The 25,478-nt window shown below is 45.3% G+C and overlaps 1 protein-coding gene and 2 long non-coding RNA genes across 3 annotated transcripts in view; 1 reads left to right on the forward strand and 2 right to left on the reverse strand.

The window, feature by feature from the left end:
• Positions 1-25,478, forward strand: part of LOC119436344 (lysosomal alpha-mannosidase) — a 615,486-nt gene that overhangs the window by 70,130 nt on the left and 519,878 nt on the right. The window lies entirely within an intron of this gene.
• On the reverse strand, positions 70-1,942 carry LOC119450701 (uncharacterized). Its single transcript, XR_005191459.2, has 3 exons — positions 1,859-1,942; positions 720-795; positions 70-205 (listed from the first exon to the last, which is right to left on the reverse strand). It is a non-coding gene; the product is annotated as an uncharacterized LOC119450701 (long non-coding RNA).
• Positions 23,268-25,342, reverse strand: LOC119450708 (uncharacterized). Its single transcript, XR_005191463.2, has 3 exons — positions 25,227-25,342; positions 24,077-24,152; positions 23,268-23,565 (listed from the first exon to the last, which is right to left on the reverse strand). It is a non-coding gene; the product is annotated as an uncharacterized LOC119450708 (long non-coding RNA).

The raw sequence follows: 25,478 nt of genomic DNA on the forward strand, positions 1-25,478 counted from the left end.
GTGCCGAAAATCCAGCGCGCGATAGTCAAGAAAGAAAGAGGGCATTCATTTCAGGAGAAGGAGGTTTATTACATTTGAAAAAAAAAAAAAAAAGTGAGAGGAGTCACACTATATGCGACTATTCCAGATTTTCCAGGGATTCGACAAGCGCCTGGAGCATTTCCCTCTTTTGACGAGTCCACCGTAACGCAGTCATGATGAGTTGCTGAAACGCAAGAATATCAATCAATCAATCAATCAATCAATTGATCAATATTTATTTTATGTGCCCAGGGACACCCGGGGGCCTGAATACTGGTGCACAAATAATAATAATTTCAAGCAATGAACGAATCAATCAATCAATCAATCAATATTTTATGTGCCAGGAACAACCGAGGGCCTGAATACTAGAATGCGGCATACGCGCATGCTGCTTTAATCCCGAGGTGCCGAGAAAGAATAAGGGCAAGGCCGAGTACTTGAGAAAAGGGAGCGTCCGACTGCCGGTGCCTAGCAGCCACTCATTCTCCACAAATGCCGTCCGCTAGTCCACAGCGTGGACCTTCGTTCACTTCGGAGAAGTCGGCGGATCGGATAGAGAAGAAACACGGGACGACACTGACATAGGGACCGCAGTTTGAGCACCTTCCCCTATTCTGCACAGCCGACTTCCGCACGAACTGTAGCCCCAGTGCGCGCCTGCGATCATATCTCGTGTATAAGGAAAAACTTCTCACCTGCAACAACTTCAAGTGTTCCCCTTCTAAGGCGCGGACGCGTAGCTCCTCGTGTGATGGCGACGGCGGCGCTTTGCTGCAAGACAAAGCCCGTAATTATGCAGCCGCATTTACGAGCACCGTGCATGCACGCTGAGTAACACATCCCGCAAAGAGCTCTGATTAAGGAAGCCAAAGAATAAGTGCAGCTCAGCCTTCGTGGCGCCTTTCAAGATGCATGATATAGTCGCAAGCCAGCGACGAGTTGAACCGTCTGTACGATTTGTAGCTACTGCAAGCAGTGTAGACCTGCGATAATTTATTTCTCCTTGCATTTCGAGAGAGTCGTCTGATTGCACATACAAGAGCTATCGACGCCAAACAGCCACAGTTCTGCAACACTCCTACCATGCGAACGAGGCCTCCTTGTTCACAAATTTAGGCAGTTGTCAAGCTCGAGTCATTCGTAACAACGAACTTCAGCCAGTCATGATAGAGAGCACATCATACGGGTATAGGCTGATCGCCGACGAGAAACAGTTCTTAGTAATGAAAATCTAATTTCACTTCGGCAGGTTTAAAGCTATTGGCGAATTACGCTGCTCGATTTGGCGCAGCGCTGCGCTGCAGAACGCCAGAGAGCGCGAGAGGTTTTGTCTTTCCGGTCACAAAACCGCATGTCTCCTTGCACTCGAAGCGATTCGCTTGGAATCCGCCAGCGAAAACCGGGCAGCCTCGCTCCGAATCGGCGAACGCATCCTATGATTTTAGGCGCAAAGCAACAGATAATTCCTCCTAACCAACCTAAGTAATTCGCCACTGGACGAATGCAAGGCGACTACGGCCACGAACTGATTAACGTTTGTTTTTCGAAGCGAATGGCTCGTTGATCCGGCACTACTGCTTCTCGGCGCCAGCAGCTAAAGTAAACTGCGAGACTTCTTTAAAACGTTCATAACCCTAGCTCGAACAGACAGCGACTTCAACAACTATTACTTCAACCAGCGACTCGCTGTATGCGTACGGAGCCGGTACGTTTCAGAGCGCACTGGAATAGAGGGCAGCTTTGAGATAAAAAGACCATCGTTCACTGCTTTCGGTTACTTGTGCGATACTCACTCATCAATTAGTTATCTTTACAGAGGAAGGAACATGCTCACCTGTCTTTGGGCATGTCTCTCCTTTCGTGTATGCAACAAAGAGGCAAGAAGGGCTCCCTTATCGGCTCTATAGCTTGGCAGAAGTGACGGTTGTCACAAAAACGCGGAGGGTGGCGAGGGTTACAACGTGATCACGTGATCAGCGCCTTCTCCGAAGCCCAGGTCGTGGCGCCACTATCGGCGTCTCCGCGTACGGCGTCTCCGCTAGATGCCATTGCATCTGACTGTAGCTACAGCGCGGCTATTACGCGGATATATCGCTCCTCCAGGCTGAGGTTAATTGTTGTGTTTTGTAAATATGCGTATTTGCTTTACTCCGTAAGCTTCTTTGCGGTGTAATTTCAGCAAAAGAAAATTTATGAAATACGTAGCCCCGTTGTTATCTAAGAATGCGTATATTATGCTTTGAGAGGCGATTATTTGTGCAGTTGTATTTTTTACCACTAGCCATGGCGTCTCGCATGCATCTCCGCATGCGCCCACTTCGATCCAAATTCACGCTGGTTACTTGCACTCAACTCCGACGGAGAGAAATAAAAAATGAAATCAGCCAACGCTTAGTCTCACCTCATGGTGAGCGCCGGACATTAGGTATGTTTTGTCGTTGTTACTAAGACCAGTTCTTTGTTTTGACGCTATTAGGCATACACAGACGATGTCGAGATATAAGAGGGTTTTGATTTTCACCTAGCAGATGGCACCACAGCCTTAGCACTGATGATGCGTTGACGATGCGGAATGCTTTAAAAGCCTAATTGGTCACTGGATTATTGTCTACTCTATTGTACGGTACGCGAAGACGGTGACGAGCAAACGTCAACTAAACGCCGAGCAGACGACGCGTCGTGGGTGAGTATATATATTCAGAACGACGTTTGCCCCTGTTGTGGGCTACGCAAACGTCAAGGAACTGCATGCTGAGAAAAAAGTGTAATGCAAATCAACCGAAGCCCCAGCATTTAAGTAAACGCGGCCTTTAGTTACCGCGCCGACACATTTGTTGCTGCGTGGGATGTATCACCAACGCGGGCGTCCGGCTGCGTGTTCGTACCGGCTGGTCATACAACAGATTCGGGGCTCCGAACCGGGCAGCGTTTCGCTCAATAAATAAATAAATAAGTAAATAAATAAATAAATAAATAAATAAATAAATAAATAAATAAATAAATAAATAAAATAAAAACTAAGCGGGCGAGTTTGCACTCGGTCGTGCAAAGCTAAGGCACAGCGAAAGTGTCAATCTTGAAGTCTTACTGGCTGCTACTGGTAGGCATTAACTTGGTTGCTGCTAGGTCTTAACTTGGTTTAACTTAACTACGCATCTCGGGAAGGTATTCTCAAGCGATCCCTTTCGGACGTAACTTCCCTTTCGCGACATTTCGCGTGACTAGCGCTGAACGCGTCAGCGCCTACGAGCGACAGCGTTCCTGGCATGCCGCAAACGCAGGTAGGCAGGCAGGCAGGAGCCGTGTCTGTGCAGCACCACCTAGATAGCACAAGGTCCGTTCACTCTGGTCCATGACGTCATGCTACCTGGCCCAACTGCTATAGAATCTAATGGGGACGCTCCTGAATAATCAGCGGTGATTTCGATGTCAGTGCTTACGTCACCCCAGGCATGGCAATGGAAATTTTGGGCCAGGTAGCATGACGTCATGGATCGGAGTGAACAGGCCTTGTGCTATCTGGGTGGTGTTGGTCTGTGTCGGGCGAAGCGAGCGCGCACCTACGCCGGCGGTTACTAGGCAACGAGACGGGACGTCATTGATACTGCTTCGGCGCATGCGCGGCTAGGCAACGCTGGCGGCAACAGCTCTGCGCGTTGCCTCGTTGGTGCACGGCCGGACTCGACTCTCCTCCGCGCGGTGGGTGGAGTCGAGTCCGGCCGTGGTTGGTGCTGCTACAATTTCTTTATCTCTCTACCTCGCTCTGAGTTTCTCTTTCCCTTTCCCGAGCATTGCCCGCCCACGTGCATGCTCTCATTCCCTCTCCTTAACGTCTCGCGCTCAGCCGTGCTCCCTCAAGGGCTGCAGAAGATAGCGGCAACCTTTCCCTTTCCATACGAACCACTTAATCCTTAACGTCCTATGTCGAGGCAACATGTGCACGGCACAAAGAGGAATCGAGGCACACGCCGCTCCGCGAGGTGGTTGCTAGGCAACGCAGTGACGTTATAGCTCGGCGAGGTTTTGCGACAGCAGGCGCCACTTTTTACGGTTAGCTAGAACAGCTTCGCTGTTAAAAAAAAAAAAAAAAAAAAAAAAACACTTGCCGTCATAAGCGGCAGCGTTTAGCAGAGCCAAGGGTGCGAGGTATGGGAACGCAGGTGCTTGCGCAAGGTGAATACGTATGTCTGCTACCACGCCATATTTGCGTATTGGGGGCGAGGAGTTACGGAGTAGCCATCTGTCGGGAAGCGCCTCGCTTGTGTAAGGGTTAACGCGGCGCGCTCCTCATAAGTTTGGCTTTCGGCGCTCAATAAAAACACCACGCGGGAGCCCTCCTGGACATTTCTGCAAGTACTCTAGAAACAAAGGAAACTTTTTGCTGTCAAAATAATAATATTGGGCAAACAGAAAGCACAGAATGGTTTACAGACGCTATCTCTCTACCGATTCGTTTAGCGAAAGTTCACCACGCGGGGTCGTCGCGATGCAGTCCTCCTAACCAGCTTCTTGCGTGAAAGGTCGGCATTCACTGATAGCAATCTATGCTAAATATGTTCTTATCTAGTGGGTTGTCTGCATAACCAAATGAAGCATAACAGAATGAAGCCTCAATGCAGCGATCGCACGGGTTCGCAGCGACCGACTGCGCGTCTGCATATGCAAGTCCGCGTGCAATATTTCAGTTTCGCTGCGTGCGCGTGTTCGCACCGTTCCGTGAGCTGTAGGCCGCAGCATATGAGCACCTAACAGTTCATAAGCAACTATTGTTGCGCAGACGGTATAAGAGCTGGGCAAATTAAATTTAGTTATAACTATATGCACTTCGACGCCTACGGCGACTTGTGATGTTTCGTCGCGACGATTCACTCTTTTTATTTTTTTTTTTTTGCTTCTAAATTCTTGGACGCTTCAGTATCACTATTTCTCAAGTTGCGTCACACTGTGTGTTTATCGGTCTTCTCGGCGAGCTATTTCCCGCTGTTTCTTTTTCTTATTTCTTCGTGTACGTACTTCAGAGCAACAAAGAATTAAACGCCTTGAAGGTCGTCATTCTTACAGACTCCCGTGCTGCCCTCAGTCGACATAGACAAGATGCCGATATCCCAATGTTGTGCAGTATCCAAGAAACTTCCGGTAAAATTACTTCCTGTGGAGTGCCCCTCATTGCCCAGTGGGTATCCTCACACGTGGGCATCGCTGGAAATGAAGAGGCTGATCGCCTTGCTTCAAGTGTTGCCCACCACGAATGTGACTGCCCTGACATATCGTGCATGTTTGGAAACGCTCGTCTCCTGATACGGCGACACCTCCTAAAGCAGCACCCAGACCGGCGTGTTGCAGACGGATCGTTCCCTCCCCGTGTTCGTGGTCGAGGCTTGCCCCGTTGTGATAGAGCACTGTTATGCAAATTGAGGGTTGGGTCTGTGTTGGTGCACGAACACCTGTACCGACAAGGACGTGTGGACAGCCCGTCGTGTACGTTTTGTGGCGCCTGTGAGACACTTGAACATCTCGTTTTAGAGTGGCCTGCATTTATTGCGCAACGCGCATTGCTAATTAAGGAATATAGACTTATGGGGTGCGATGTGCGATCCCTGACGATTGCCGATTTCCAAGGGGGTGCGCTGCTCGACGTGACCAGGCCCGTCGAGCCCTGCTAACTTTTCTGAAGGACACTGACTTGGCCTCCCGTTTATAGACGTTTTTTGTATTTTGTTTTCTTCTGTCTGTGTCTCCGTCATTTTTTAATTTCCTTTTATCTTTCCTCACATTTTCATTTCCTCTATTCACTCCTCCTAAAAGAGTAGGCAGGTGTTGTCCCTCTCTCGGTGGCAGTTGTGAGCTTGCTCCCTGCTTAATTCATTTATATCCTTGTGTGTATATGTGTACAAATCAAATAATAATATTTTTTCTTAATCCAGTACATTCATTATTTGGAGCTAACACAAACATGAGCACATGCTAAGCCTTTTTCTTAATGTGCTTCTTGCCATTCCCTTTCCATTCCAGTGAACTTGCCAGTATCTAGCGTCAACAAGTTCATAGACCAAAGCTTCATGACATTCGACGATCAGCGCGTGCGGGCGAGCATCTCAATGCGCGCTTTCTGCTACCCGCCGAACATCGCCACCCGACGCCGTAGCAGAAATCTTTGTTGCGGAAGTGCTTGCAGAGCGCCAGAATTGTAGCCGATGGCTGCTTGCCGGTTGCAAGTTTCGCGATCCAAACTTCAAGCAGCTTCTTGTCCTGCGGGTACGCGTGAAGGCCGACACCGGCCTCCGTTGCGTATGTCCAGCACTGCGGCACCGAGCAGTATACCCTACCCTGTTGGACGCCTTCAAAGGCGGCCTCTACCTATTATAGTGCTTTTAAGTGTTGTGAAGCAGAAACCAGAAGCGGGAAAGCCTCCCCTCTTAATCAGAACCGCAACGCAGGCGGCACGTTTTTAAGCTTTCGTTTTTAGCTCGCTTCGGCGATTGCGCAGCAGCCGACGCGGCCGCTGTGTCCACGTGATCCCTCATACGTGTCACGCCGGCGGCGGCGCCAGCTTGCGAGACGCCATGGCGTGAAGGAGCAAACCAGACGGAGACGCCCTTCTGGAATAGCCATGGGCCCAAACTGCCACGTCCGTGTCGTAGTCGGGGTCATTCTGTTTTCCTCTCCCTATGCGTGGACAGTGAGGTCGTTGTTTTGAGCCAAGACAACACCAAGCTCTCCTCGGAGGAAAAAAGCTGGAAACCTCCTTATTGGCCGAGGGTGTTGTACCCATCCCCTGACACCGGAGGAGGAGGAAATAAGAGAAAGGCAGAAGGCAGGGAGGTTAACCAGGATAACGTCCGGTTGGCTACCCTACACCGGGGGAATGGGAAGAGGGAACACAAAGATGACAGGGAGAGAGAGGAGGGACGGTGCCCTGACACCGGATTGGGCAAGGTGACGTGCGTGGTACGACGGAAGACTTAAAAAGATGGGACGGGCACTTTGTGAGGAGAATCGACAGCTACACCTTGAACTTGGACATCTTATCTGTATCGTTGCTCATTGTTGCTCAAAATGTAAATACAAATATGTGTTTGAAAACGTCGTGGAGTAACCTTTACGAGAAACACGTGCAGCAGCGAAGTGTCTGAGGGTCAATGACGAAATTGTGCACACGAATGACGAATGTCCTAGCACGCACAATCTTGGTCATCCGCTTCCTTGTTATAGTTCTTTTGCGCACAGCGAAATCCCGCAAGAAGGATCCTGTGGTCCGCGAAATACGCACGGAAGTCGAATCACGTCCCATTCATATTCCGCACAAATATCAAGTTAGTGCAAGTCCGATATCGAGTACGGTCGGTCTATCGTGTTCGAACGTGTAGCCCTGTTCATCAAAAAGCTGCGTGAACCACGAATTGTTGCCACACAATACTTCTACGTTTGAAATCGTCGCTCCTATAAATTCGCGCCGAAATCTGGACGCACTAAATGAACACACAGAACATGGTGACAATGCGAGACACGGGTCTACAAACAACACTGAGATCCGCTTCACTTGTACACAATTGTTTCTTTCTCTGGTAACATTGTTTCTTTCCCATTGTTTCTTTCTCTGGTAACACCCTATTCCCCTCATTTCATCGGCGTCACTGAAACCTGGCTTCACGATCACATATATGACTCTGAAATCACTCCACCCGGCTATGTAGCTGTCCGATCAGACCGCAAAACTGGCAAGGGAGGTGGAGTCACCCTTTTTTTGAAGTCTGACCTGAAGCTTTCCGTTATCTCTCCTCCAGCAAATCTTGAATCTGTCTGGTGTAAACAGTACCTGGGCAAAAATAAAAAAAAAATAAACGATCATAGTATCCGTTTTCTATCATCCACCTCCTTCCTCCCTCGATAACCTTTTTCTTCTCACTGATTATATCAACACGCATAATTTTCATGCAAATAGTTTAATTCTAGTGGGAGATTTTAATACACCGGATATTAATTGGCCCTCACTTTCGCACCGCGGTTCTTTAGGTAGCGAACTGATTAGCTTTTCTTTATCATTTGGGCTCACACAAGTAGTTGATGGCGCAACAAGACAGAACGCACTCCTTGACCTGGTGTTTATTAGTTCAGACCTTGTTGATACATTGTACGAGTGTAAAATTACTGACGGAATTTCAGATCACAAAGCCGTGTTCATATCGCTCAGTTGCACAATCTGTAAACCGCGTACCGAAATTCAAACTTTTTTCGACTTTAATCGCTCTGACGACACTTCTATTCTTGAAGTTTTATCAGAAGGCTTCGAATCATTTTGCACACTCAGTAAATATTGTGACGTGAATACACTAGTTCGAGAATTGGAAAGCATTACAAAGCTCCGCAGTAACCGATTTGTTCCGTTAAAAAGTAAGAAAAAGAATCGTGCCCCCCTTTGGATGACGAGAGAAATTTTGCAATTATCACGCCGCGTTAGACGGCTGAGACGTTCAAAACGCAGTAACGACCCCGATGCCATTACTAGATTCGCATCTGCCAAAGAGGGACTAAATTTTAAAATGAATCTAGCCAAAGGTTTTTTTCTTTCATGTCGAGTTGCCAGGATTGCTAAGAAATAATCCTCGGAAACTTTGGCGTTCCGTCATGCCTGTTACAGATTCTTCATCTTCATTTACTATTAATGATGAAAGTGTAAATGATCCTGTGCGCAACTCCAATGCATTCAATGCATATTTCCATTCGGTCTACGGAAACGATGGTCCCATAAAATTCTGATGGCTCTGATGGTATTCCGAACTCATTTTAACTTCGTTATTCACAATGGACATCACGCTATCTTTAAATTATATTCAATAAGTCTCTTGAAACAGGAATCGTTCCTTCATCCTGGAAGCTTGCAAGAGAAATACCCTTATATAAAACAGGCGACAAGACAGACCTAACGAATTACAGACCAATTTTTTTTAACTTCTCACTCGTGGAAAATGCTGGAACATATTATTTACAAACACATAATCGATTTCCTTGAGTCGAATAATATTCTAACTAATGTTCAGCATGGCTTTAGACGTGGTTTCAGCACTATCACGCAATTAACCGAATTCACCCATGACATTGGTTACCAATTAGATCCCGGTAAACAGATTGACGCTATCTTTATTGATTTTTATAAAGCGTTCGATTCAGTACTTCATTCTCACCTCTTGCAAAAATTAAATGCCGTACTAAAGAATTCCCGTCTGGTCGACTGGATTGCTAGTTTCCTTTCTAGCCGGTCCCAATACGTCGACTTCAGTTCCGTAAGGTCATCGATTCTTGAGGTAGGTTCAGGGGCTCCTCACGGGTCAGTCCTGGGTCCTTTATGGTTTTTAATTTATGTCAATGACCTACCAAAAATGTTTCTTCCAGCATTCCTCTTTATGCTGACGACTGCGTCTGATACGACGTGATTGTTTCTGCGACTAATCATAAGTGACTGAACGATTCCTTTGCTTCCTTCGGTGCTTGGTGCGAAAAATGGAAAATGAACATTAATTAAAAAAAAAACGTTGTTTTGAGGTTCACAAAAAGAGCAGCGCCAGTAATTGCGACATACTCCTTGAATGGATCATCTTTAACCAGAGTTCAACAATATAAATACCTTGGCGTAACATTTACTCACAATCTCTCATGGTCTGCACACATTGATCAAACATGTTCTAAGGCATTAAAACAACTTGGATATCTACGTCGTACTATGCAGAAGGCTCCAAAGGATACTGAACTCTTAATGTATAAAACACTTGTCTGCCCCATTATTGATTATGGCACCACAGTGTGGTCACCCCATAACCAAAATAACATAATCAAACTAGAAGCAGTTCAAAAGAAAGCCGTCCGCTTCATTTCTCACCGGTATGACCGCCATTTTTCACCATCATCTGCCCTCCCTTCTCTGAACATTACTTTCCGTGCGTCGTGATGTGGAATGTTTAAAATTTTTGCACAACATAATTAACAAGTTCTATCATACTTCGAACACAGTTTGCTTATCTTTCGCCAAGCCTTCTTCTACGCGTAACTTCCACGAGCTGAATCTTTTCCCTTTCTATGCCCGTACAAATACTTTCAAGTACAGTTTCTTTCTCCGCGCTAAATAGGTATGGAATTCCCTACCTGGCTGTCTTTGTTCACTCCCGATAAGCGAATTCGAAAGTGCTCTTTATGAAAACCATCGTGTGTAACTGCTTCAGTTACGCTTGATTTATGCTTTGTGCATGTATTTCACTGTTTCGCTGCTTTCTGTATTGAAGAAAATGATTTTCCAGTGCTTTACCTGTTGTACTAATATTTGAATTTGCTAATGTTGAAAGATTCCTTGTTCAGTTTCACTTGTTTTTTGTTCACCACTGTATTAACCCACTCCTGCAATAGCCCTGCTATATGGCTGCAGTATGTACAAATAAATAAAAAAAAAATAAGGAGGTGCCGTCGGCCCGTGTGGTCTTGTAAATCGCAACCCCTGCCAACTATCCTCCTAAATTTTCTCCTTTCGTTTTCCCATAGACCAAATAATATTTAAGCGTTTCGATAAATTCTGAATTACATCAATAAATCGCTGGATTGGTAACTACCCAACTTTCGTATAGCTACCGGTTCGTGAATGAATACTCGTGTACTTCCCGTATTATTGAGGCTATATGCCTGGCAACCCGCTGGGCTGTGTTCAGACACTACTTCTGCTCATTTTGTCCATAAGTGTAGTAGATACAGTTGGCGTCAAAATAAGGTTCATTGAATATTACTGCATATTTTATAGGAACATTATTGAGCGTAATGATCAAATTCGTCTTAATAACGTTTAATCACACGAGTTGTGTTATGATTCGCAGATTAAGGTGAATTCAGAAAAAAATTATCCCCATTTCAATCATAAAGAAAAAGCAGCCACTAGCTTTTACATATATAACTTCAATGACGTTACGGAGCACCGACTGTACATCACGTTCTATCATGCCTTGAGCTACGACACATACTTGGTCCATGGACTAGCGCCGTATGCGGCGTGTTGTGGTCTGTTTTGGGTATTTGTGCGTATGTGGCCTTGAACTGCGCGTATCACATTTATTTTCGTCATTCACATCTGGCTAGCATACTAGTGTGCCGCCCAAGAAAACATTTCTGGCATTCATTAAAGAACCCTCTCTCTCTATATGTCTCTTCAAGCCACGACTCAGTACGGACACTTAGGCATGGACCTTTTTTCATGGCAATCCCGTGGGCGCCGTCTGTTTAATCACGTGGTAACGCGTCCATTGCTTGCCTCAGCTGCCTCCGTTTCCTTCGTGTTTACAATGGACGTGCATGACGTCCCGGTGCGGCTCAACCAACGTCTGTTTCGGTAGATATCGTACACGGGGATTGGGTGGACGACAGGAAGCCTTGTCCACAGCTTCAAACGACATGTCAGCGCTTTAGGGACTCATTACATATTGTCCAAGCGGCGCTAGCAGCGTATACGATGCTTAGTCTAAAGGCGGGGCTAGAAATATATTTCAAGCTGTCCAAGCTTTCCACTTAGGAATTAAATCAGGATAAGTGTGTTTTGATATTCGCTCTTTATTTGCAAACACCTAGAAGCAGCGGCTTGTCATGTTTCTTACTAAGTAATGTTCCTCGGTGCGGTTACTTTGGGATGGCGTTTCTTTCTTTTTATTGCGATAGCAATTATATGGACACTTCCACCGGATTTCTGCCGTCGTCGTCGCCGTCGCCGTGAGGTTCCGTATAGATAAAATCTTCGCCGCGCGCCGTATGCCCGAGCAAAAGCGTGCGGGGACGCACGCTGTCACGGAGAGCGAACGCACTCAATCTTCCACGCGCAAGCAAGGAAGCGAGAAGCGAGCGCCGGAGGGAGCGTAGGGGGGGGGGGGGGGGGGGCGCATTTCTACTCCGCCAACAACCGCGCTCGTCGCTCGCTCGCACCGTCTCTTATCTCCACACGGCTCTGACCTTTACATTCGCCGCTCAGTTTCCGTTGAAGCGATAGACCGCACGTACCTTCCCCGTTGCGGCGTATATGCGCTTGCTGCCAGCGTTTTGACAGTCGTTGTCTGCAGTCATTCAGTGTGATCTATTCATGTTTGTTTGTGCGCGCTCACACCACAGTTAGTAATAGTCGGGCCACATTTTCCAACGCACGCTACACATGCAATGCTGCCCGGATCGGCAGTGCAGCGCTACAGGTGTGTCCCTTCGCACGCGCTGCCCACGAGCAGCGCTTCTCATCAACACCACCGTTTCACACGCGCCTTCTCGTGGTCATCGAGTCTCTCTTCATGTCGGTCTACTTACGCCGCAGCACACCTGCTTACTTAATCAGCTCATGTTTACTACAATTCATATTGCTACCAAAGCTGCTCACCTTACTTCGTATGACATTGCTGTGTTGCTATCGCATTCATTGCTTCGCCCTTAGGGCGAAACTGTGACATTTTTTTTTTTACCTAATGGCTCGCGAGTGTGCTCAGTTGCGATATATTTGTTCTTACTGCGCAAAAGGCTTAGAACGTAGATGTACTGTACTTTGGGATAACTTGTACCAAAGACATATTATCGCTAGTCACTCGCTTACTCTGTGGACCGTCACGAAACGTTCAGCTTCAAACATTCATGCGTTGTTGAGCTGTAGTCGGCGTCCCCCTTGTTCGGCGCATTGATTCAAGTGTGCACCTTTTCATTTATTCTCGATAAGTTGACGATACAGTGGGCGTAAGTTTGCGTGCGAGTTGTAGTGGATGTGTGCCGATGAGGTGCGATCAACTTGCTACGCCAGGTGGCGCGGCGCTACTCCCTTTGTCACTGTGTAACGAGCGGTACTCACTCTTGCAGACGTGCTGGTGTGGAAGTCCTTCCTTTGGAGGTTAGCGATGCAACGATGGCGGATGAGTGCATTTTTTTTATCCTCGAGGAAAGCCGTGCATGGCGAAGACACGGCAACAGAGGCAGTCCTTATGTAGCAGCGGCCCATGGTCTTGGTCACACATATTCATTCCATTACTTAATACGCCAGTCACTATATTTGCGGCCAACTCCTGCACACATCTTCCCTTTACCATTGCAAATTTTGCAGCATGAAGGGAGCACAGTGCGTTAGCGACCACCCAGTTGGATTTCCGACAGCTGATCGCACAGTAGCAGGGCAGAATCGGTAATAGTTTCGTATTCGTGCGCTTTCGCCCAGGCAACGACGTGCGGCGCGCCGCCGAAACCGCCGTCTCGTACATAGGCGGAAAGTTTTCATGTTTATTTTTCCGGGGGGCTGGGGCCCGAACACCTCTCCGAACCGTATATATATATATATATATATATATATATATATATATATATATATATATATATATATATATATATATGTGTGTGTGTGTGTGTGTGTGTGTGTGTGTGTGTGTGTGTGTGTGTGTGTGTGTGTGTGTGTGTGTGTGTGTGTGTGTGTGTGTGTGTGTGTGTGTGTGTGTTACTTTAATTTAAATAACAGTTGTACTTGACGAAACTTCGTGTGACCTCGAAGAACTTTTCACTGCAGTGAAGGCCTTGTACGAGTATTTCAAAGACCTCATAGTAGGAGAGTTCAATTTCAGTCTTGAGTCTCATCACACCACGAAGAGAATGGCCTCTCTCGGATGAGCCATGCGACAAGCGGATTCAGTTAAACACGTTAGGGATATATACAGGGTGTCCCAGCTATCATTCAGCACGATAAAAAAAAAAGAGGAACGGCGTTACACGAAGCAAACCTAGTGCGTATTGTTTCCTGTTCAGTGGAGTAGCCGCCAGTAATTTTTTCATTACTGAGATTTAATTAGGTAATTGTAATTAATTATCTAACTCGAGAAGTACTGTCCTTATTATCAAAGTGTCCATGAGAAAGTTGTAGAGCAACATGGAAAACTTCCGATACAGCTTTCTGTTGGTTAATACGTACTACATAAATGTGTTTTTCCGAGTGTGAAAGGAGCCCGCGGATACACGCAGAAATACCGCGCGACTGGCCGTTCGAGGCACTTTGTGTGCATTTGCGGGCATCTTTCACGCTCGGAAAAAGACATTTATGTAGCACGTATTGAGCAACAGAAAGCTGTATCGGCAGTTTTTCATGCTGCTCTGCAATCTTCTCAATGACACTTTGATAATTAGGAGAATACTTCTCGAGTTAGATAATTAATTACAATTACCTAATTAAATCTCAGTAACGAAAACAATACTGGCGGCTACTCCACTGCACTGGAAACAATACGCACTAGGTTTGCTTCGCGTAACGCCGTCCCTCTTCTTTAAAATCGTGCTGCGTGATAGCTGGGACACCCAGTATATGTTTTGTTCGTATTAAGTCGCACAGATACAATTCAATGAAAAAAAAAAAAAAAACATGTAATGCCTTGTGAAAATTTAAATACACAAAGATAAAATCAAGCAATCTTTTCCTGACGAAAGGTCAGTCCAGAAGACGTAGCATGTATAAAAATTGCACAATATATAACAATTTCTGAACACAACTTGTGACGATAATTATTAGCATAAGACAACGTGACAGCATGCCTTATGCCATTGGCTTTATTAATTTCCCAGCGGCAGCACAAATGATTGTATAGTAATAATTTATGAGGCGCACAAATAACCATATTAACAAATGTTATCACTAATCATATTATCAATACTAGTGCTTCGCCTTTCCGGCGAAACTGCAGCCCCCCCCCCTTTTTTTTATTGCGATAGCAATTATATGGACACTCCAAAGCAGATTTCTGCCGTCGGCGTCGCCGTCGCCGTCGCCGTCGCCGTGAGGTTCCGTATGACGTCAATGGAGATGAAATCGTCGCCGCGCGCCGCCGAACGCTGTATGTGCGAGTGAAAGGGCGCGAGGGACGCGCGCTTTCACGGGGAATGAACGCACGGCGGAGAACAAACGCGCGTTCTGTGCCGTGCTCCATTAAGGGCTGCAGAAGTAGGCGTCTCTTTCCTCCTTTACAATCACCATATATGTAGAGCAAACGCGCCTTCTTATGACGCACAAAAGGCCGTGGGGGGGGGGGGGGGGGGGCAGGGAAGGGAGGCGACGTTTAGCTGCGGCACCAAGTGCCTATTTATATCAGAGGCTCCGGCAACAGTCACCAACGCCGCACGCATTTTGTGCGAACGCGGGCAAAACGCCGACGGCGTCGACAACAGTGCTGTGTGTTGCCGGTGCTGCTGCATGTCCAAGTTTGTACAGCCGATAAAACTACTATCCTTACTCCGTATAGCTCTCTACTAAGTTGCTATCGCAATTGATGCTTCGCCTTTCGGGTGAAACTGCGACAACTTTTTCTGTCAGTCCGAGTATATATAGCGCTGCTGCGCATCTGCTATAGATTCTGATGTCGAGTGAATCCAGATTGGACTCATTCCGATTAGTGAGTGAATTATATATATATATATATATATATATATATATATATATATATATATATATATATATGACCTCGGCATGCAAGTGGCGATGTTTCCGTCCCTAGTAAATCTTGTAAATTATAGGAGAGTTCTTTTTTCATGAGTCGTTAGCATTGCCTGCTGGAAAGAGAAGCAATACTGAGACTTATTATTCGCGTGCATTTTAGACGCTCTTGATAAAAAAGTCTGCGGAAGGGGTCGATGAAGTCTGCAGGTTATTTTTCAAGGTCAAAAAGCCACACAAAGGAATTTGAAGAGAGGTGTACATAAAGCAACAAATTATTTCTCTCGGGACGGGAAGGCCAAGCCTCACCGCCGCATCGCGGGCCTTCTGGACTGCCTTGGGTTGATGGAACCAGTCGTGACTCTTTATCAGTGAATAAAAGGTGTCTTGCGAGATCGCTGGATACGTGTGGCGATTTTTTTCCCCCTTTTCCGAGTTTAGCGCGAAGACGTTGGCGCAGGCCCCCCAATTGTAACGCCATACGGAAGATCGCTATAGGCACCTCCAGAGGCTGAAGGATACAGTTTAGGTCGCCACGCAAAATTCAGCGTTTCAGCGCCAATAATATGCTCCAACACCTTAGGCTGGAAGTGACGTTTACACGTCGGTATAAGCACTTCAAGCGACGCATCGAGGCTCCAGACAGTGAGACGTGCCTGCCATGTCCTTGTATTATTGTACGACTGCCCTCACTACATGCATAATCCACAGATGTTGGCGGCTATCTCCTGACAGTCAACTCTTGTAAATGGGCGTTATGTTGGACGCTTGGCGGCACTGCAAGCATAGGCGGAAAGTTTTCATTTTTCCGGAGGTGGCTGGGGGCCGACCAGCTTTCCGAAACCTGTCCATATATATATATATATATATATATATATATATATATATATATATATATATATATGACTCGCCAAGAAAGCTTTTGATTAGTGATTCTTTATTACGGTCCATTAAAAAAAGAGATAATCTTCGTAAGATACTTAAAGTCCAGCCATTCAATAATGCGTTGCGATTGCGCTTCCACACATATTCAAATGTTCTAACAGCCACTTTAAAAAATGCCAAGCGTAATTACCACGAAAATAAAATAAGGAAAAATGGAAGTGATACCAGACGAAACTGGCAGGTTATTAAAGAATACTTGAACATTCGTACAACTAAAAATCACATATCGTGTGTGAACCACGGTTCTGCTAATATTACTGACTCTCAAGACATAGCTAATGGTTTCAGTGACCATTTTAGTATTACAGACGGTAGCCAGCCTGATTCAACGTTACTTAGTTTTCCGCGCTGTTCTCATTTCTTTTACCTGTTCCCCACAACATCGCTAGAAGTATGTAATATTATCAATTCTCTTAAAACAACCGGCCCAGGCTTCGACTTGATACGCCCCTCTAGCATTAAGCTTGTATCTAACGAAATCTCACCTGCGTTAGCACATATAGCAAACAGATTATTTATAGATGGCATCTTTCCTAACCGCCTGAAGACAGGTAAAGTAATCCCAGTATTTAAAAAAGGTGACCATCAGTGCATGAGTAATTATCACCCTATCTGCATTTTGTCTTTCTTCAATAAAGTGATCGAAAAACTAATACACAATCGCTTAACTAAATACTTATCTAAATTTAATCTTTTAACTCCGGATCAATTTGGTTTTCGTGAGAATTTTTCAACTGAACTAACACTTATTACTTTTGCTGAGAGGGTTAAGTTAGCCATCGATCAAGGCCTCTTAGTGGGTGCTCTCTTTATTGATTTCACTAAGCCGTTTGATACAATTAACCATCGTATTCTTTTAAGTAAACTTGAATCGTATGGCATTTCTGGGACGCCTTTACAATTAATTCGCAACTACCTAATAGACCGACCATATATAGTAGAAGTTAATGGTGTCTTCTCCTCATCAAAAATTGTAAATACAGGCGTGCCTCAGGGATCAATACTTGGGCCACTTTTATTTCTCATATTCATTAATGACTTGCCAGAAATATTAACACATGCACACTGCCTTCTTTATGCCAATGACACCACTATTTTCGCATCTGATAAAAATGTACTCGCATTGCAGGATAAACTTAACGCTGACCTAGCGAATGTTCATTCATGGTGTGTAAGAAACAAGCTATCCATTAACCCATCTAAGACAACACTTATGGTATTCCATTCCACAAGAACTTTGCACATTGACTCTATTGTAGTGTCTCTAAATAATAATGTACTTTGAAGATCCGCGTCTACTAAATTTCTTGGTGTAGTTCTAGATGAGAACCTAAAGTTCCATATTCAATCACTTATTCAAAAAATCTCATTTGGTATTCACATCATCATCAAAACGCGCTCTTTTTTTCAGCAAACCATTCTCATGTCTTTATATTACGCATACATACACAGTCATCTCTCATACTGCCTGTCATCTTGGGGTAATACATATGCCATACATCTTCATCAGCTAGAAGTTTTGCAAAAGCAGGCACTACGACTAATTGCATTCCAATCGCATACATCTCCCTCTGCTCCCATATTCCGTTCCCTAAATGTTTTACCTTTACGCATGTTATTTAATCATAAGCTGTCACTGCTTATGTTTCGTCTTATAAATACCGGGCTTAACATTCCAGGTTTTACTCGCTCTAGCCTAATAAATTATAACAACACAAGATTTTCAGCACAACACAATCTTCTTCTTCCAAAAGCAAGAACCAATTATGGGAAATTTACCGTCGCGTTTTTAGGCATTTCTGTTTGGAATTCAATACCATCTGATATGAAGTCATCTACATTATTATCATTCAAGCGTAGAACGAAGGATCATTTCATGAACACTTTATCTAACACATAGTATAATTTAACGAACCTAGAACTAACTTGAAGTTGTTCTGATTTACCATTATGCAATGTACTGCTCAAATTACCGAGTCACTGAATTTTGCCTATAAATTGATACTTCTCGTTGTTAGTTTTACGTGCCATTTATCCTCGTTTGAATTTCTGCGAGTTATCTTTAATGATTTATGCAACTTTTTTCTTTCTTTTTTACTTTGTGATTATACTTATGATGTTTTTAAGATTTCTTTCCTCTTACCGTTCATTTCCGATGATATAGAAATTGTATATATATGACATGACTCACTGTTTGCCACGATCCTACTAACCCCCTTTTCATGTCTTGTTAGGAGGTCCCCCCGACAGTTGTTACTTCGGGACCTCCGAACGTGTACTTACACCCACCCTGTATTTGATTTTGCCGTCAAATAAATATTGATTGATATTGATTGATATATAGTGTGAAGACAAAGAGGCGCACTAGGGCTTGAGCGCTCGGACCGCGAGCGAAGAAGAAGCAGAAGTAAACCAGGCGTTCTGGCGGAAGGCCGATTGTCTGTGCTTCTATTCAATACAATATATATATATATATATATATATATATATATATATATATATATACAGGGTGTTTCAGCGAACACTTTCTAAAATTCTTAAAGGTTGCCTCTGGCAGATAGCACAACTCTAGTACATGAGCTGGTCTACTCAAAGAGGCGGACATTACTTGCACAAGAAATTGAAATGCATAATTAATTAACATAAATTCACTAATTAAGTTTTTAACTAATTACCTGATGACCCATATGGCAATTTACAAATTGTAGCCGTGGAGTTCGCAAGACGGATCCACTCGGAACGAATTCTCCGGATGACACCAGTTTCGAGATATTAATTCCCTAACTTTGCGGAGAAATGCATTGGCGTTCCGGTTAGGTTCTTAACAAAACGTCGCTTTTTGCAATGAAGCACAAAATTAACTGGAACGCCAATGCATTTCTCCGCAATGTTCGGGAATTAATATCTAGAAACTGGTGTCATCCGGAGAATTAATTCCGAGTGGATCCGTCTTGCGAACTCCACGGCTACAATTTGTAAATTGCAATATGGGCCATCAGGTAGTTAGTTAAAAACTAATTAGTAATTTTTAAATTAGTCGATTATGCATTCCAATTTTTTGTGCAAGTAATGTCCGCCTCTTCGAGTAGACCAGCTCATTAGCTAGAATGGGGCGATCTACCACATGCAACCTTAAATAAATTTTGAAAGTGTTCGCTGAAACACCCTATATATACCCTCTGCTAACAATTTTCTATTTCTCACTTTATGGCGAAAGCGATTATATCGACACCTCAGGCAAATTGTCGCAGTTGTCGTCGCCGTGATGTTCCGCATTAAATCCAAAAGCCATATGCATGAGCGACCGATACCCTGTGGGTGCGGGAAAAAGCACGTAACAGTGAGCCAAAAAGGATGGTGGCTTGATGGGCATTATTTCCCACGCGCTCAGTATTCGGGTTAGTTGTAGGTCACGTAATAAAACGCGAATTGGAAGGAGAGAACGCGTCTTCTCCTCTAGCCCTGCCGTAACTGTGAATGACTGACGCTTATGGCTGACGCTTATGGGGCCCGCGTGCCATATTTAATTGTTGGTAATCAATGGTGGGTGCAATGATAAAGGGCGACCAGGGATGGCTGCTAACTTCATGCGCGCTGCCTTCCTTGCCGGGCTGTCTTTCTGCACCCCTAGTGTTGCAGAGTTAAGAAACAGAGGTCATCGCAGATCACTCACAGAGGCCGCCAGTATATAGTGCACATTAAAATAGGCAGATAATGATGATGAATGTAATTTTCAGAGTTGCGGTGAATCGCGCGGCTGCACGAACCGTTCGCCTCCGCTGCCGGCGTTCTTCACAATGCTTGCGTTGTGAAAGCGAGTGCTCGAGCTCATCCAGTGAGGTATTTACAGGTTTACATGGTCCGTGCTTACTATGTCCACTATGTTCGCTATGCTTACTATTTTAATTTTAGGTGAATGTTTACTACAATTCATATGGCCACTATAACTAACGTATAGACTCATGTAAGGGCCACACTTTTCTGTCGCGATTTTTACGAGTCTTTCGTGGGACCGGGCCATTTGACCTCCTTTTTCCAACTACGTGTATGAAATCTGCCGTAAACCTCAACGATCGCCTCCTCCCGACATCCAGTAGCGACGCGCGGAAGTATGCTGCGCGCGACAATTCGCTGTTGAGCCCGATCAGAATCAGCGCACGGAACGCGATTGCTTCTCGGATGGATGCTTTTTTTTTATATTGGCTGTCAAGTTATGCATGGTACGGCCCTTACACGGGTGCGATCCTTACACGGTTTCACACGGTAAGAATCTTCCTTCGTGTAATTGTCTTCTACTTCGCTATCACTAATACTGCTTCGCCTTCCCGGCCAAACTACACTCTTTTATTTTTTTAGTACTTTGAGTCCGAGTATAAGCGCTCCTGCGCATGATCTCTATACTTCTGTTTATTCTGATTTTGAGTGAATCCGGCTTGGCATCATTTCGGTTACTGAGTGAATTCTATATACAAGGTGTCTGAGCGAATAGTTTCCAAATTTTTTAAAGGTGGCCTGAGGCAGATAGTACAATTCTAGTTCATGAGCTCGTCTACTCGAAGAGGCGGGCATTACTTGCACAAAAAAAATGAAATGCATAATCGACTAATTAACTAAATTATTACGTTTTTAGCTAATTACCTTATGGCCAATGATGCAATTTACAAATTCTAGCCGTGGAGTCCGGATCCACTTTGAACAAAATCTCAGGCTGACACCAGTATGGTATGTATGATAAAACTTTCAGCACGTAGCGGGCCGCTCCCACGTCGGTACAGAAAGGCCCAGCCTCTCTGCTGCGTCGCGCGCCCGATGGACACCAGTGTCGAGATATTAATTCTCTAACTTTGCGGAGAAATACATTGGCGTGCCAGTCACTTTCTCAACAAAACGTCGTTTTATGCATCAAAGCACAAAAGTATGAAAAGAACAAATTATGGGATTTTACGTGCCAAAACCACGATCTGATTATGAGGCACGCCGTAGTGGAGGACTATGGAATAATTGAGACCACCTGGGGTTCTTTAACGTGCACCTAAATCTAAGTATACGGGTATTCTAGCATTTCGCCCCATCGAAATTCAGCCGCCGTGGCCGTGATTTGATCCCGCGACCTCATGCTCAGCGGTCCAACACCATAGATAGCCACTAAACAACCACGGCGGGTAAGCGCAAAAGTAACTGGAACGCCAATGCATTTCTCCGCAATGTTCGGGAATTATTAATATTTCGAAACTGGTGCCATCCTGAGAATTAGTTCCTAGTGCATCCGCCTTGCGAATTCCACGGCTAGAACTTGTAAATTGCAACACGGGCCATAAGTTAATATGTTAAAAACCTAATTGGTGATTTTTTTAAAATAGTTGATTATGCATTTCGATTTTTTGTGCAAGTAATGTCCACCTCTTCGAGTAGACCCGCTCATCAACTAGAATTGTGCTATCTGTCACAGGCAACCTTTAAAAATTTCTTGAAAGTGTTTGCTGAAACACCCCGTAATTATGGCCTCTTGATGCAAGAGGCGATGTTTCCATCCCTCATGCGTAAATGTTGTAAATAATTAAAAAAGCTTTTTTTTATTTTATTTTGTCGCCAGTAGTTAGCATTGCCTACTGGAAAGAGAATCAATATTGAGACACATGTCGTGCACTCACGTGATTTTCACACGCCGTTGATAGAAGACTCTGCCGAAGGGGTCACTGAAGTCTGCAGTTTTTTTGCTTTTTTTTTCAGGGTCAAAAAAGCATGCAAAATAGTTTGCAGTGAGGTGAACATACATCAACATATTCATTCTCTAGGTATAGGCTATCCATTTAGTTGGCTACTTCCTTCTGTTTAAAAAATACGATAAACTTTGTCCTTTGTATATATTTAAATATATTGTGTCTGTGCGTGGTGTTCTCAGTGGAAATTAAAAAAAAATGTTAAACTGAGGAAACACGGATGAGGTAGCCACCGCTGGTGCTTCTAATGGGCTTGTCCTCCCATTGTCAGGATTTGCCGAAATAAAGCGAAAGTATCAATTAAAAGCCGTGCACGTCCGTGCCAACAATAGTGCCGTAACCTTTTAGCCACTAAAAAAGTGAAAATGTGGAGGCAACGCAAGAGAATCCTCAAATTATGTGGGTAACAGAACTCCGGTAATGCCATTTTAGGGGCGCGCGGGGGGGGGGGGGCTCGAGCCCCAGAGCCCCCCCGTAGTCGGCGCCTATGACTGTAAGTACACAATTTTCGGACCATCCAGGTCCTACTTGATTTATTCAAATCTAAGGATCTGGACTCTATACGGCATAAGATAGTCCCTCTCATCAAGTACGTGCAATGCAGTGAATGCTACGGGTCTCGTCAGCCAACCTCAACAGATAAGCGGTAGAAAGGCTTTATGCATTGTCCGTCTGTAATCTCCCCCCGAGCGACCGAATGGAAGCTTGTCGGGAGGATTAGCAAAACACAATGGGTAAGCCCACATCCATTCTCAGAACGCACAATCGGCTCTAGTTTGCCGACTGGCTGAGAAGAGCCCAAGGATTCGCTTCACTGCATGGGGTTTCCAGTTATATTCTTCGCCTCTTCCCTCTGTCCTCATCACGATCTTGGACCTTTTCCTGTACCTCTCCGACTACACAGCAACGTGTCTATCTCTACGACAGTTCATCAAGACTCTGTATAATGCGGCTTGTTGTCGACTTTGATATCTTTATCTTCCGTGTCATCTTGGGCGACTTCTCCACCTCGTTTACGCTCTTCGGCTCACTTCACGCTTGACTTCCTCAACTGGTGTTCTTTTTTCTCGTGCTCTTATTTCTTTTTATTACTACTGCGTGAAAAGCAGAAGCGCAGTAATAAATCGCAAACATACAAGGCCTCTATTCTGCCGGTGTGATGTCGAAAAACGCTGTTATCGGTGGTTGTTTACGGCGCTTGTAAAACACACTTTTTAGTGCCGAAAATCCAGCGCGCGATAGTCAAGAAAGAAAGAGGGCATTCATTTCAGGAGAAGGAGGTTTATTACATTTGAAAAAAAAAAAAAAAAGTGAGAGGAGTCACACTATATGCGACTATTCCAGATTTTCCAGGGATTCGACAAGCGCCTGGAGCATTTCCCTCTTTTGACGAGTCCACCGTAACGCAGTCATGATGAGTTGCTGAAACGCAAGAATATCAATCAATCAATCAATCAATTGATCAATATTTATTTTATGTGCCCAGGGACACCCGGGGGCCTGAATACTGGTGCACAAATAATAATAATTTCAAGCAATGAACGAATCAATCAATCAATCAATCAATATTTTATGTGCCAGGAACAACCGAGGGCCTGAATACTAGAATGCGGCATATGCGCATGCTGCTTTAATCCCGAGGTGCCGAGAAAGAATAAGGGCAAGGCCGAGTACTTGAGAAAAGGGAGCGTCCGACTGCCGGTGCCTAGCAGCCACTCATTCTCCACAAATGCCGTCCGCTAGTCCACAGCGTGGACCTTCGTTCACTTCGGAGAAGTCGGCGGATCGGATAGAGAAGAAACACGGGACGACACTGACATAGGGACCGCAGTTTGAGCACCGTTCCCCTATTCTGCACAGCCGACTTCCGCACGAACTGTAGCCCCAGTGCGCGCCTGCGATCATATCTCGTGTATAAGGAAAAACTTCTCACCTGCAACAACTTCAAGTGTTCCCCTTCTAAGGCGCGGACGCGTAGCTCCTCGTGTGATGGCGACGGCGGCGCTTTGCTGCAAGACAAAGCCCGTAATTATGCAGCCGCATTTACGAGCACCGTGCATGCACGCTGAGTAACACATCCCGCAAAGAGCTCTGATTAAGGAAGCCAAAGAATAAGTGCAGCTCAGCCTTCGTGGCGCCTTTCAAGATGCATGATATAGTCGCAAGCCAGCGACGAGTTGAACCGTCCGTACGATTTGTAGCTACTGCAAGCAGTGTAGACCCGCGATAATTTATTTCTCCTTGCATTTAGAGAGAGTCGTCTGATTGCACATACAAGAGCTATCGACGCCAAACAGCCACAGTTCTGCAACACTCCTACCATGCGAACGAGGCCTCCTTGTTCACAAATTTAGGCAGTTGTCAAGCTCGAGTCATTCGTAACAACGAACTTCAGCCAGTCATGATAGAGAGCACATCATACGGGTATAGGCTGATCGCCGACGAGAAACAGTTCTTAGTAATGAAAATCTAATTTCACTTCGGCAGGTTTAAAGCTATTGGCGAATTACGCTGCTCGATTTGGCGCAGCGCTGCGCTGCAGAACGCCAGAGAGCGCGAGAGGTTTTGTCTTTCCGGTCACAAAACCGCATGTCTCCTTGCACTCGAAGCGATTCGCTTGGAATCCGCCAGCGAAAACCGGGCAGCCTCGCTCCGAATCGGCGAACGCATCCCATGATTTGAGGCGCAAAGCAACAGATAATTCCTCCTAACCAACCTAAGTAATTCGCCACTGGACGAATGCAAGGCGACTACGGCCACGAACTGATTAACGTTTGTGTTTATCGAAGCGAATGGCTCGTTGATCCGGCACTACTGCTTCTCGGCGCCAGCAGCTAAAGTAAACTGCGAGACTTCTTTAAAACGTTCATAACCCTAGCTCGAACAGACAGCGACTTCAACAACTATTACTTCAACCAGCGACTCGCTGTATGCGTACGGAGCCGGTACGTTTCAGAGCGCACTGGAATAGAGGGCAGCTTTGAGATAAAAAGACTAAAAAGACCATCGTTCACTGCTTTCGGTTACTTGTGCGATACTCACTCATCAATTAGTTATCTTTACAGAGGAAGGAACATGCTCACCTGTCTTTGGGCATGTCTCTCCTTTCGTGTATGCAACAAAGAGGCAAGAAGGGCTCCCTTAACGGCTCTATAGCTTGGCAGAAGTGACGGTTGTCACAAAAACGCGGAGGGTGGCGAGGGTCACAACGTGATCACGTGATCAGCGCCTTCTCCGAAGCCCAGGTCGTGGCGCCACTATCGGCGTCTCCGCGTACAGCGTCTCCGCTAGATGCCATTGCAACGTACTGTAGCTACAGCGCGGCTATTACGCGG

Source organism: Dermacentor silvarum, chromosome 1 (genome assembly GCF_013339745.2).
Source record: "Dermacentor silvarum isolate Dsil-2018 chromosome 1, BIME_Dsil_1.4, whole genome shotgun sequence".
NCBI lineage: Eukaryota > Metazoa > Arthropoda > Arachnida > Ixodida > Ixodidae > Dermacentor > Dermacentor silvarum.